Raw genomic sequence first — 11,094 nt, 5'->3', positions numbered from 1 at the left:
CCTCCAGGCAAGAATACTGGGGTGGGTGGTTATGCCCTCTTCCAGGGGATCTTCGGCTTCCAGGGATCGAACCCAGGGCTCCTGCCGTGTCTTCTGCATTGCAGGCAGATTGTTTATCGCTGAGCCAACCAGGAAAGCCCATAGGTAGCTAAAATAGAATAGAATAAGATGAACAATTCAGTACCCCACTTGCTCGGGACACCTATCAGGTACTTAAGAGCCATCCTCACTCAGAGTCCTATTGGACGGTGCTGCCAGGGGGTCTGCCCGCAAACCAGCCTCGGAGGGAAGGAAGGTGTCTTACTCCAGTTGTCAAAGGCCTCCTTGGGCAGGTCTGGGCATGCACCTTTTTCAGGCCCGCAGCAGCCCTGAGAGGTAGAATTACTGCTTCTGTTTACACGTAAGGAAACTGAGGCACAGAGAGCTTAAGTAGCATGCTAGTCACCTAGTGATGGAAAGGCAGGTCTGTCTGGTTTCAGAGCTGCTCAGGGCTTCTAGCAAAGTAGAGACTGGAGCAAACAGGAGGAAGAGACTCCAGTTAAGGGTGCAGTTAACCCAGGGTCTTGATGCAACAAGGCAAAGCGTACACATCTTTTTTCTTCCTTTTGCCACTTTCATTACTTTTTAAAAATCTCTTTCCCTCTCTCATACTCTTTGACTTGCTGTGGTACCCACGGGGGGATTCCCGGGATAAAGGAGCAGTCGCCCACCTGGGAGCTGAGGCAAAGAGGGCTGCTTTACAAATGCAGCAGCCCGCTCTTTCTTTGGCCTGGCTGGGAAGTAGGGCAGTGGACATCCAAGCCCAGCTCTTGCACGACGGCTCGGAGGTCAGATCCTCTCAGCTGAAGAAACAGTTAAGCTAATCTTCAAAGAACCTTGTTGTTATTCAGTCGCTCAGTCACGTCCACTCTTTGTGACCCCACGGACTGCAGCACACCAGGCTTCCCTGTCCTTTGCTATCTCCTGGAGCTTGCTCAGACTCATGTTCCTTGAGTCGGTGATGCCATCCAACCATCTCAATCCTCTGTCATCCCCTTCTCCTCCTGCCATCAATCTTTCCCAGCATCAAGGTCTTTTCCAATGAGTTGGCTCTTCACGTCAGGTGGCCAAAGTACTGGAGCTTCAGCATCAGTCCTTCCGATCAATATTCAGGGTTGATTTCCTTTAGGATTGACTGGTTTGATTTCCTTGCAGTCCAAGAGCCTACAGAACACTTTTTAGTGGCTATGCCAATTTACTAAGACAGTGACAATGAGGATCACCTTACCTCTACCAGGAGAAGTTGGTTGGTTGGTTGGTATCTTCTTGACTCTACTGTAAGGGAACTCCCTCACCTAAGCTCTGGGGAGATGGATGGGCAGGGGTCTCAACTCAAAGTGTCACCTCCTCTTGGATGGGGTCACTTCCATTCTGAAGAACTACTGCTCCCTCTCTCTCCTAATTATAAATATAATCGCACTGTGTACCCACCACTGAAAACGAACACATGTTAACGTTCTGTCATTTTTGCTTCAGATTTTTTGAGGTGTAACTTGTATACAATGAAGTATGCAAATCTTGAGTGCACAGTTCGGTAAATTCCTGCCTATCCGCGTGCTCAGTCGGTGCTCGGTCCCTCAGTCGTGTCTGACTCTTTGCGACCCCGTGGACTGTAGCCCACCAGGCTCCTCTGTCCATGGGTTTTCCAGGCATGAATACTGGAATGGGTTGCCATTTCCTTCTCCAGGGGATCTTCCCAATCCAGGGATCACACCTGCGTCTCCTGCATCCCTGGCGTTGGCAGGTCGATTCTTTCCCACTAGTGCCACCTGGCAAGCCCAAGAATTCTGTAGTGGGTAGCCTTTCCCTTCTCCAGGGGGGATCTTCCCACCTCAGGGATCAAACCTAGGTCTCCTGCATGGCAGGCTTATTCTTCACCATCTGAGCCTCCAGGGAACCTATACATACACCTGTGTAATTACTAACCAGATCAAGAGACAGTAGTTTGTCATCATCCCAGAAGGGTCTGTATGCCATTTTCCAGTCAATAGCACCTCAAAAGTAACTCCTATTCAGAACAGGAACTCCTCTTCTGAATTCTGCCAGCAGGAATGACTTTTGCCAACTGAAATCAAACTGTATGTATTATTTTATATCTGACTTGTTTTGTTTCACATTATGACCATGAGATGCATCCATGTTGTTGCAGTATGAACCCATCCTCCTGTTGGTAGAGATGTGAGTTGTTATGCTGTTGTTGTTGCTACTGTAATGTAATGTAACAACGAGTACTCTTGCACCTGTCTACTGGTATGACTTCCCTTTCACTTTTCACTTTCACGCATTGGAGAAGGAAATGGCAACCCACTCCAGTGTTTTTGCCTGGAGAATCCCAGGGACGGGGGAGTCTGGTGGGCTGCCGTCTATGGGGTCGCACAGAGTCGGACACGACTGAAGTGACTTAGCAGCAGCAGCAGCATAGGATATATATCTGGAAATGGAATAACCAAAATGGCTTGAGGATCTCTAGTCACTGGTAGTATAAATAAGCTGCTGTGTACAGCTGATACATTTCTTTTGCTGCCCATAAACACTCAGTTCTCTTGGGTTGATACCTAGGAGGGAATTTCAGAATCACATGATAGGTGTATGTTTTGCTTTTGAAGATACTGCCAAAGAGTTTTCTGAAGTAGTTGAATGAACTATCAGCAATGTAGAAGAATTCCAGTTGTTCCATATTTGGGTCAATACATGATACTTGTTCATTTTAGCCATAGCAGTAACTGTGCACTAGTATCTTACTGTGGATTCTTTTTTCTTCTTCCTGTGACTTTAATTCATATTTCCTTAGTAAGTAAGTAAATTAACCACCTTTTCATATGCTTCAAACATTTCTTGGCAAGAGAAATAGAACAATACAGATACAGTTGAAAACTCCATCCTTCCAAGTCCCATCCTCTCCCTCCCAGACATCAACATTACCATGAATTTGGGAAGTACCTTCTCAGTCCATGTTTGTGCAACTAAATCATATTTACACTAAAAAAAAAAAATAGTATTGCTTTGTGTGGTTTTAAAATTTACATAACTAATGCTGAACATGCTTCGTTTTCATTCAGCAGTTTTTACATAAGTTGATACACACAGATCTAGTTTATGCATTAAGTCTGCCAAATAGAATTCTATTGGATGACTACAGAACAGTATGTTTATCCACGCTCAAGTTGATGGACACTTAGGGTTGTTTCCAGTCTTTCTCTGTCACTCACAGTACTTAGCTAAGCTGCCCTTACCTGCCTCTTAGTGTAAGTATGCAAGTCCCCTTCTGCGTTCACTGTGAAGCCTTTCCTAGAACCATACAGAAGGCGAAGTTAAACCCTATCTCCCTTGCGCCTTCTGGCCAGGTTTCGTTTCCTATTCCAGGGCCCTGTGGTCCTCAGTCACCTGACCTTAGTGATGAAGATGGTAAGTGACCACATTGTTCAGGTGTGACCTTGTCTCTCACCAAGGAGGGCTGGGGAGCCGTGTCTTTCATGAGCCCTGAACCTAAATTAGCTATAAAGTCTTTACACTCTGAGGGCTTCCCTGGTGGCTCAGATGGTAAAGAATCCGCCTGCAATGTGGGAGACCTGGGTTCAGTCCTTGAGTTGGGAAGATCCCCTGGAGGAGGCCATGGCAACTCACTCCAGTATTCTTGCCTGGAGAATCTCCATGGACAGAGAAGCCTGGTGGGCTACAGTCCACGGGGTTGCAAAGAGTTGAACACGACTGAGCGACTAGGCATGGCAACACACTCACTTTACACTATAGTTTACATATTTGTCAAGTTCCAGAGGTCATTCGGTCACACACGTCTGCTTTGAGAAAGACTTGAGGTAGCTTATAATTCTGAAACAGGAAATCACAACTTCTTACATTTTTAAAGACCAGTTCTCTATCTTAATTGGCATCTCTTCCCCTTGCAGACTGGTAACCACTCTCTCTTGAAAGTTTTTCCTGCATATCTGTCTGACCACCTCTCCATTTCTTCTCAGAACCATGTCGTCTCTACTGCATAATTAAAGTCTGAATCCCCTACAACTCTTTCTTCTCACCTATACTCTGGCTGGGCCATCTCATCCCCTATCAAGATTGTAACTAACATTTATAAGTTTTCAAATTTTTATCTCCAGGCAAGATTTTTTTCTCCTTAAGTCTCTTAAATCCAATCACCAAAAGACTCCTAGCATTCCTTTGCAGATGTTATATGGAAGAAACTTTTGTTTCCTAATGTTGGTTCTCCCCTTCAGACCCGTGGATTCCTGAAATAAAGACTGTATTTCTCAACTGCCCTTGCATGTTGGTCATGTGACTTAATTCTGGACCACAGGTTCTGAGCAGATATTCTATGCAAATCTTTGAGATGTAGCCTCAAGGGAAGGGGACAGGCACCCTTGTCCTTCCTGCTCCCCGATGGAGGGAAGACAGACTTGAGGCTGGATTTCACAGCATGAGGAGGTGGAAGCCCTATATTGAGGATGGTGGTGAAAGGATAGAAGAATTCCAGAGCCTTATTTCCTGCTGCCCCCATACCAACCGAATCCAGGCATACCAACACCTACATGAGAGAAAAACAAAATACAGCGTCCATCTGTGTAAGCCACTACTGTGGGGATTTCTGACCCTTATAGCTGAACTTCATCCTAACACCTAATACTTCACACACGTCTCACCAGGAGCCCCTCCCTCATCTCTGGAAGAGTAAGTGATAGGCATTTCCTTATTGCTTAAGCAGGTTTGGATTGTGTTTCATTGACTATATTAGTTTTCTAGGGCTGCCATAACAAAATACCACAGACTGGGTGGTTACAAGAAAAGAATTATATTATCTCACAGTTCTGGAGGCCAGAAGTGCAAAACCACGGGGTCTGCAGGGTTGGTTCCTTCTGAAGGCTGTGAGGGAGAATCAGTCCCATGCTTGTCCCCGAGCTTCTGGGGGTTTCCTGGTCTGTAGACGCATCACTCTGATCTCTGACTCCATCTTCACATGGCCTTTCCCCTGTGTGTCTTTGGGTCTCTTCTCATCTTCTTAAGGACACAGTCATATTAGATTAGGGTTCACCCTAATTCAGTATGTGTGTGTATGCTCAGTCGTGTAGCAACTGCAGCCCCCCATGGACTGTAGCCCACCGGGTTCCTCCATCCATGGGATTTTCCAGGCAAGAATACTGGAGCCGGGTGCCATTTCCTATTCCAGGGAATCTTCCCAACCCAGGGATCCAACCCACGTCTCTTGTGTCTCCTGCATTGGCAGGAAGATTCTTTAACACTTGTGCTACCTGGGAAGCTCCGTACTACCTTGACTTACCTTGATTACATCTATAAAAAGCCTATTTCCAAACAAGTCCCATCCACAGGTATGGGGGGTGAGGACTTCAACATATCGTTGGGGGCTAGCAGGGGATTAAATTCAACTCACAACAGTAATATAAGTAAAAAATTGACCTATAGTAGTGAAAATCATCTTAAAGAAGAAATTAAAGTTACACTATCTGATTTTAAGACTTCCTTTAAAGTCACAGTTATTAAAGTTGTATTATTGGCCAAGGATTGCCAATACCAGAAAAAAGTTCAGAAATAAATGCACACATATTTGGTTAATTGATTTATGAGAAAGGTGTCAATGCAATTCAACAAGGAAATAAAAATCTTTTCAACAAGTGGTGCTGGAATAACTAGATATCTGTACAGAAGAAAAATGAACAATAAAACTTACTGTATACTCTATATAAAAATTAACCTGAGATAGATCATAGACCTAAACATAAAAGCTACATCTACAGAGCTTCTAGAAGAAAACGTAAGCACGTATACTCAAGGCTTGGATATAGGGAAAGATTTTTAAATGGTATATATAAAAAAAATAAATAATAAAAATAAATGGTATATAAAAGGCACTAATCATTTTTTAATTGAGAAATCAGACCATCAGAATTTAAAAATTTTGTTCATTAGATACCATTACAAAAAGAAAAAGACAAGCCACAGACTGAAAGAAAATATTGAAATTTATACATCTCACAGGATTTGCTTTTAGAAGCAAATAGGAAGATTATCTATTAATACAAACTAAGAAGAAGAAGATAAGCAACCTAGGGGGACAAAACATTTGAACACACATCTCACAAAAAAAGATATAGGAATGACTAATAAACACATGAAAAGTCAAACATAGAATTACCCTGTGATCTAGCAATTCTCATACATTTTTGTCCAAGGAAAAAATATATGTAGGAATGAATTTTTATTCATAATAACCAAACACTGGTGACAACCCAAATGTCCATCAACAGAATAGACACACAACTGTGTATGTCTACCAGAATACAGCTCAGCAAAGGAGAAACAAACTACTGAGGCACACAACAACACGGACAAAGCTTAGAGATATGGTGCTCGCCAAAGGATGCTGCAGCGGGTGGGATAACAGCACAGCTCTAATCCCTGCGACCACAGGGCAGAAGGGAAGGTTGGTAATAGGGGGAGGCTGTGCTTGTGTCGGGGCAGGAGGTAACGAAAAAGTTTCTGTACTTCCACACATCTTGTTGCGAACCTAGATCATTCTTCATAACAAAGTCTATTTAAAAAAACAAAACAGTAAATGAAGTCATGGCATAGAAACAAGGGATCTTTCAAAGGAAGAAAACTACCTACCTCTGAGTTTTTTCAATTATCTCAGGATAATCAACATACAATAAACTGCACAAGCTTTGAGTGAACAATCTGAGAAGTCTGGGCTTTTGTTCGCAAGGTAGGGAACGTAGACACCACCCCTGGAGTTTTCTCCTGCCCTGTTGTCATCCCCTCCAGCCCCATTCCCAGGCAACTGATCTGCTTTCTGTCACTCTAGATTAGTTCCCATTTTCTAGGATTTTAAATAAATGGAATCATACAGTGTGTACCCTCCTTCTGTAATTATTTTGAGCCTTTTCCATGTTGCAGTGTGTATCACTCACTCATTTTTTATTGCTAAATAATATTCCACTGTATGGATATACCACAGTTTATCTCTTCACCAGTTGATGGAGATTTTGGTTGTTTCCAGTTTTGAGTATTATAAACAAAGCTGGTACACAAGTATGGGCAGATGGTTTTGTTTCTCTTAGAAATACCTCAGAGTAGAAAGACTGGATCATAAGGTAGATATGCATTGAACTTTTAACTACTAAAGAAAGAAAAGCACTTTAATATGATTTTAACCCAAGACAACACACAGAGAGTCTCGGGCAGTCTCAAGGCAAGACTTTCCCTAGAGCCAGATTCTGTGACTTTCTGCTGCCATCAACTGCGGAGCAAAAAGAGGAGACAGCTGTCCTCAGAAGTTCACTCCCAGGACCCAGATCTGTCCCTCTTTCTCTGATCTCTCTAGCTGTGTTGCCCCCATCCACATACCCACAGCCCACTGCCCATTCATAAGCCATTTGCCTAACTTGATTATACTCACACATGCTTAGTTGTGCTAAGTCCTGTCCAACTCTGCGCCCTCGTGGACTATAGCCATGGGGCTGCAAAGAGTCTGTCTGTGGGACATCCGAGGCAAGAATACTGAAATGGGTTGCCATTTCTTCTTCCGGGGGATCTTCCCAACCCGGGAGTTGAACCCACGAGTCCTGCATCTCCTGCCCTGGCAGGTGGATTCTTTACCACTGTGCCATCTGCAAAGCCCCTAGCTTGATTAAAGAGATGGATTTGAGTGGTTAAAGCCACGAACACAACTCTATGGGAAGGAGCAAGAGCATGGGCATAAACCTACTCTCCAGCGCTTTGAAGCATCTTAAAGTCACAGAGGAAAAAAGAACCTTGAATGCTGGAATTGAGCTGGCACTCTTTTTTAAACCCAAACCAGCTTGGCAAGTTGTAGAGGTGTTTTTTTAATTCCAGCATCAGGCACCTGGTAAGTACTCAGTTTGCACTTGAATGAGCAAATGACTACCACACAGTCGCACAGAGAGGCAGTTGGTTCAGGGCAGGAGCAAATAATGAACTAGGGGGTCAGAAGTCCATGGGGCTGCCTTGCGGTTAAGCTGCCTGTGTACTGTGATAGGACATGGAACTTTTCTGAGCTTCAGTTTCCTTAAATATAAGATAAGAAAATAACATGATGTCTTTAGCTTTGGGGGCATTGAAATAAGATGACACATACAAAACCCCTTTTAAAAATGTCTACTTTTACAAAATTTACTTTGTAATACAAATGTATTAGCTAATTAAAACAGTCATACAACCTGGCTTTTTTTTTACATCATATCCTTGGGTCAGGAAGATCCCCTCAAGAAGGGCATGGCAACCCACTCCAGTTTTCTTGCCTGGAGAATTCCATGGACAGAGGAGCCTGGCGGGCTACAGTCCATGGGGTCGCAAAGAATCAGACATGACTGAGCGACTAGGCCATCCCCAATACCCAGGGTTTATTTTAGATGAACATTTGATCTGGGTTGGGGTTAGGGGACATGACTGTAGATGGGAAGTGACAAATGATGGCCCTCTGAGGTCTGGACAGTGGATTCTCCATCTTCTACATTCCATCACACTGTTTTGTGCATTCCAACGGGGTCAGTAGACTCTTTCCTGTGTTTTAACACAAAATCTCACATGGGTAGAAATGAATAAATGGGGACTTCCCCATTGGCAGTCAGATTTTTTAACCAACTGAGCTACCAGGGAATCCCTGGGGACTTCCCAGGTGGCGCTAATAGTAAAGAACCTGCCTATTAATGCAGGAGATGTAAGAGACGTGGGTTCAATCCCTGGGTCAGGAAGATCCCCTGGAGGAGGCCACGGCAACCCACTGCATTATTCTTGCATGGAGAATCCCATGGACAGAGGAGCTTGGCAGGCTACGGTCCATAGGGTCACAAGGAGTCGGACATGACTACAGCGACTTAGCAGTTGCAATGCAGAGGCTGCAGGAACTGAGTCCCATTTGCCGCGTAGCCACTGAGCCCACGCACCACAGCTAGAGAGCCTCCAGGCCACAGTGAAACACTCTGCATGAGGTAACGAAGATCACTCTTGTGGCAACTGAGACCCAAAGCAGCGAAATAAATAAATGAATAAATTTAAATGGTTAAGATGGTAAATTTTTACAAAAGAAAGACATGAATAAAAAAAGAAACACAAATTTAGCAGACACACCACCAGCATTGTACATGTGGAGAAGAGTCGAAGAATACAAAATTTCCTTTTGATTTTACCAGAATCCCCTGGTAGGGAAAACTTCAAAATAATCATACTAATTGCAATGAAATATAAATAAGGCAGTGATGGGTTTTCAATAATTAAAAAAAAACAGACCAGCTACGGGGTTCCCAGGGCAACAAAAGTAACATTACTCGTGACCCCACCCTGTGGAGACGAATTTGCTATAAAGCTATCCTCTTCTCTCTCAAGATGATACTTTCATCCTCTTGAAATACGTCGAAAGGACGACTTTTCGAGAAGGAAATGCAGGTTAACTTTTTAAAAATTTAGAGTTTGGGTAACCTTGCATGAAAAAGAATCAGTGAAAGCAGGTTCTATGTTGTCAACATAGTAGAAAAATTTGCGTTCGATAAAACCTCATACTGTAAGTAGAATCCAGTAACGTAACATGTTCAATGGGAAAAAACGATCAGTGTGAGCTTCGAACCTTTCAGCTCTCTCACTGAATGTGTCCCGACGTCCGCAGCTGTTCTTTGGATCCTTCCCAAAACATGCAAACATAACTAACAGCAGGATTTTGTTCTCTAATTTCACTGAATGGAAAAAGGACTTCTTGGAGAAGAGTTTATTGAGTGACAGGGAAAAGGGAACAAATCTCTGAATCTGGATCATCTTGCTGTTTCTAGTAAGCAAAAATGCTTTTTAATTTTCTTTTTCTTTTTTAAAAAAATGTCTGCTGTAAGCAAGGTGATTTGGTTATACACACACACACACACACACACATATATATATACATTTTTAAAATATTCTTTTCCATTATGGTTTATCATTGTTGTTTTTCAGTTGCTCAGTCATGTCTGACTTTTCACGACCCTACGGATTACAGTACTCCAGGCTTCTCTGTCCTTCACCATCTCCCAGCGTTCACGCAAACTCGTGTCCATTGAGTCAGTTATGCCATCCAACCATCTCATCCTCTGTCATCCCCTTCTCCTCCTGCCCTCAATCTTTCCTAGCATCAGGATCTTTTCCAGTGAGTCAGTTTTTCGCATCAGGTAGCCAAAGTATTGGAGGTTCAGCTTCAGCATCATTCAGCAATATTCCAATGAATAGTGGGGTTGATTTCCTTTAGGATTGACTGTTTGATCTCCCTGCTGTTCAAGGGGCTCATCATAGGATATTGAGTATAGTTATCTGTGCTACACAGTAAGACCTTACTGTTTACAAAGATGCTTTTCGGAAACATCTGCCATGGAGTAACTCAGAGTGGGCTTCCCTGGCCATGTAATGACAGTTTAACATCATCTTCTTCATAGACAATGTAGATCAGTGGTTCTCACACTTCTGAGAGCCTCAGAACCATATGGAGCTGTTAAAACCCACATCACTGGGCCCACACCCCAGAGTTTCCAATCCAGCCTGTTTGTAACAGGGCCCAAGAATCTGCATTTCTAACAGATTCCCAGGTGAAGCTGCTGCTGGTGGTCCAGAGACCACACTTTGAGAACCACTGGTATACATTACCTTAGCTGAACTGGGTCATTCTGTGAGCATCTATGAGCATCATTCCAATACCCAAAAGGAAAAAAGTCAATTATAAAATGTACAGAAAGGCAGTTATACAAAAATTATGTTTATTAATATATATGGATGTTTGTATCTTCCTTTTAAGTACATGTTGGTTTATAAAGCATAGTCTTTTTAAAATCTGTGAAAGCAATGAGTAGAAATCCACAAGTTAATGAAACAACTCTAGGAAAAGTAGAAACTGTACCAAAAGCAGGAAGAACTTAACAGCATTATAGAAAGAAATCCAGTCCTCAGTCAGCACCATTTAGAGCACAATAATTCATCAAATCCTTGTGTTCAAAGATGGTAAACTAGGGAAATGGCCCAAAGAAGAGAATTAACTTGGTGCCTCATTGTCTCGGGAAA

The sequence above is a fragment of the Oryx dammah genome, unplaced genomic scaffold (genome assembly GCF_014754425.2).
Source record: "Oryx dammah isolate SB20612 unplaced genomic scaffold, SCBI_Odam_1.1 HiC_scaffold_24, whole genome shotgun sequence".
NCBI classification, from domain to species: domain Eukaryota; kingdom Metazoa; phylum Chordata; class Mammalia; order Artiodactyla; family Bovidae; genus Oryx; species Oryx dammah.
The sequence above is the reverse complement of the archived record's forward strand: the minus strand, read 5'-3'. Positions refer to the sequence as shown.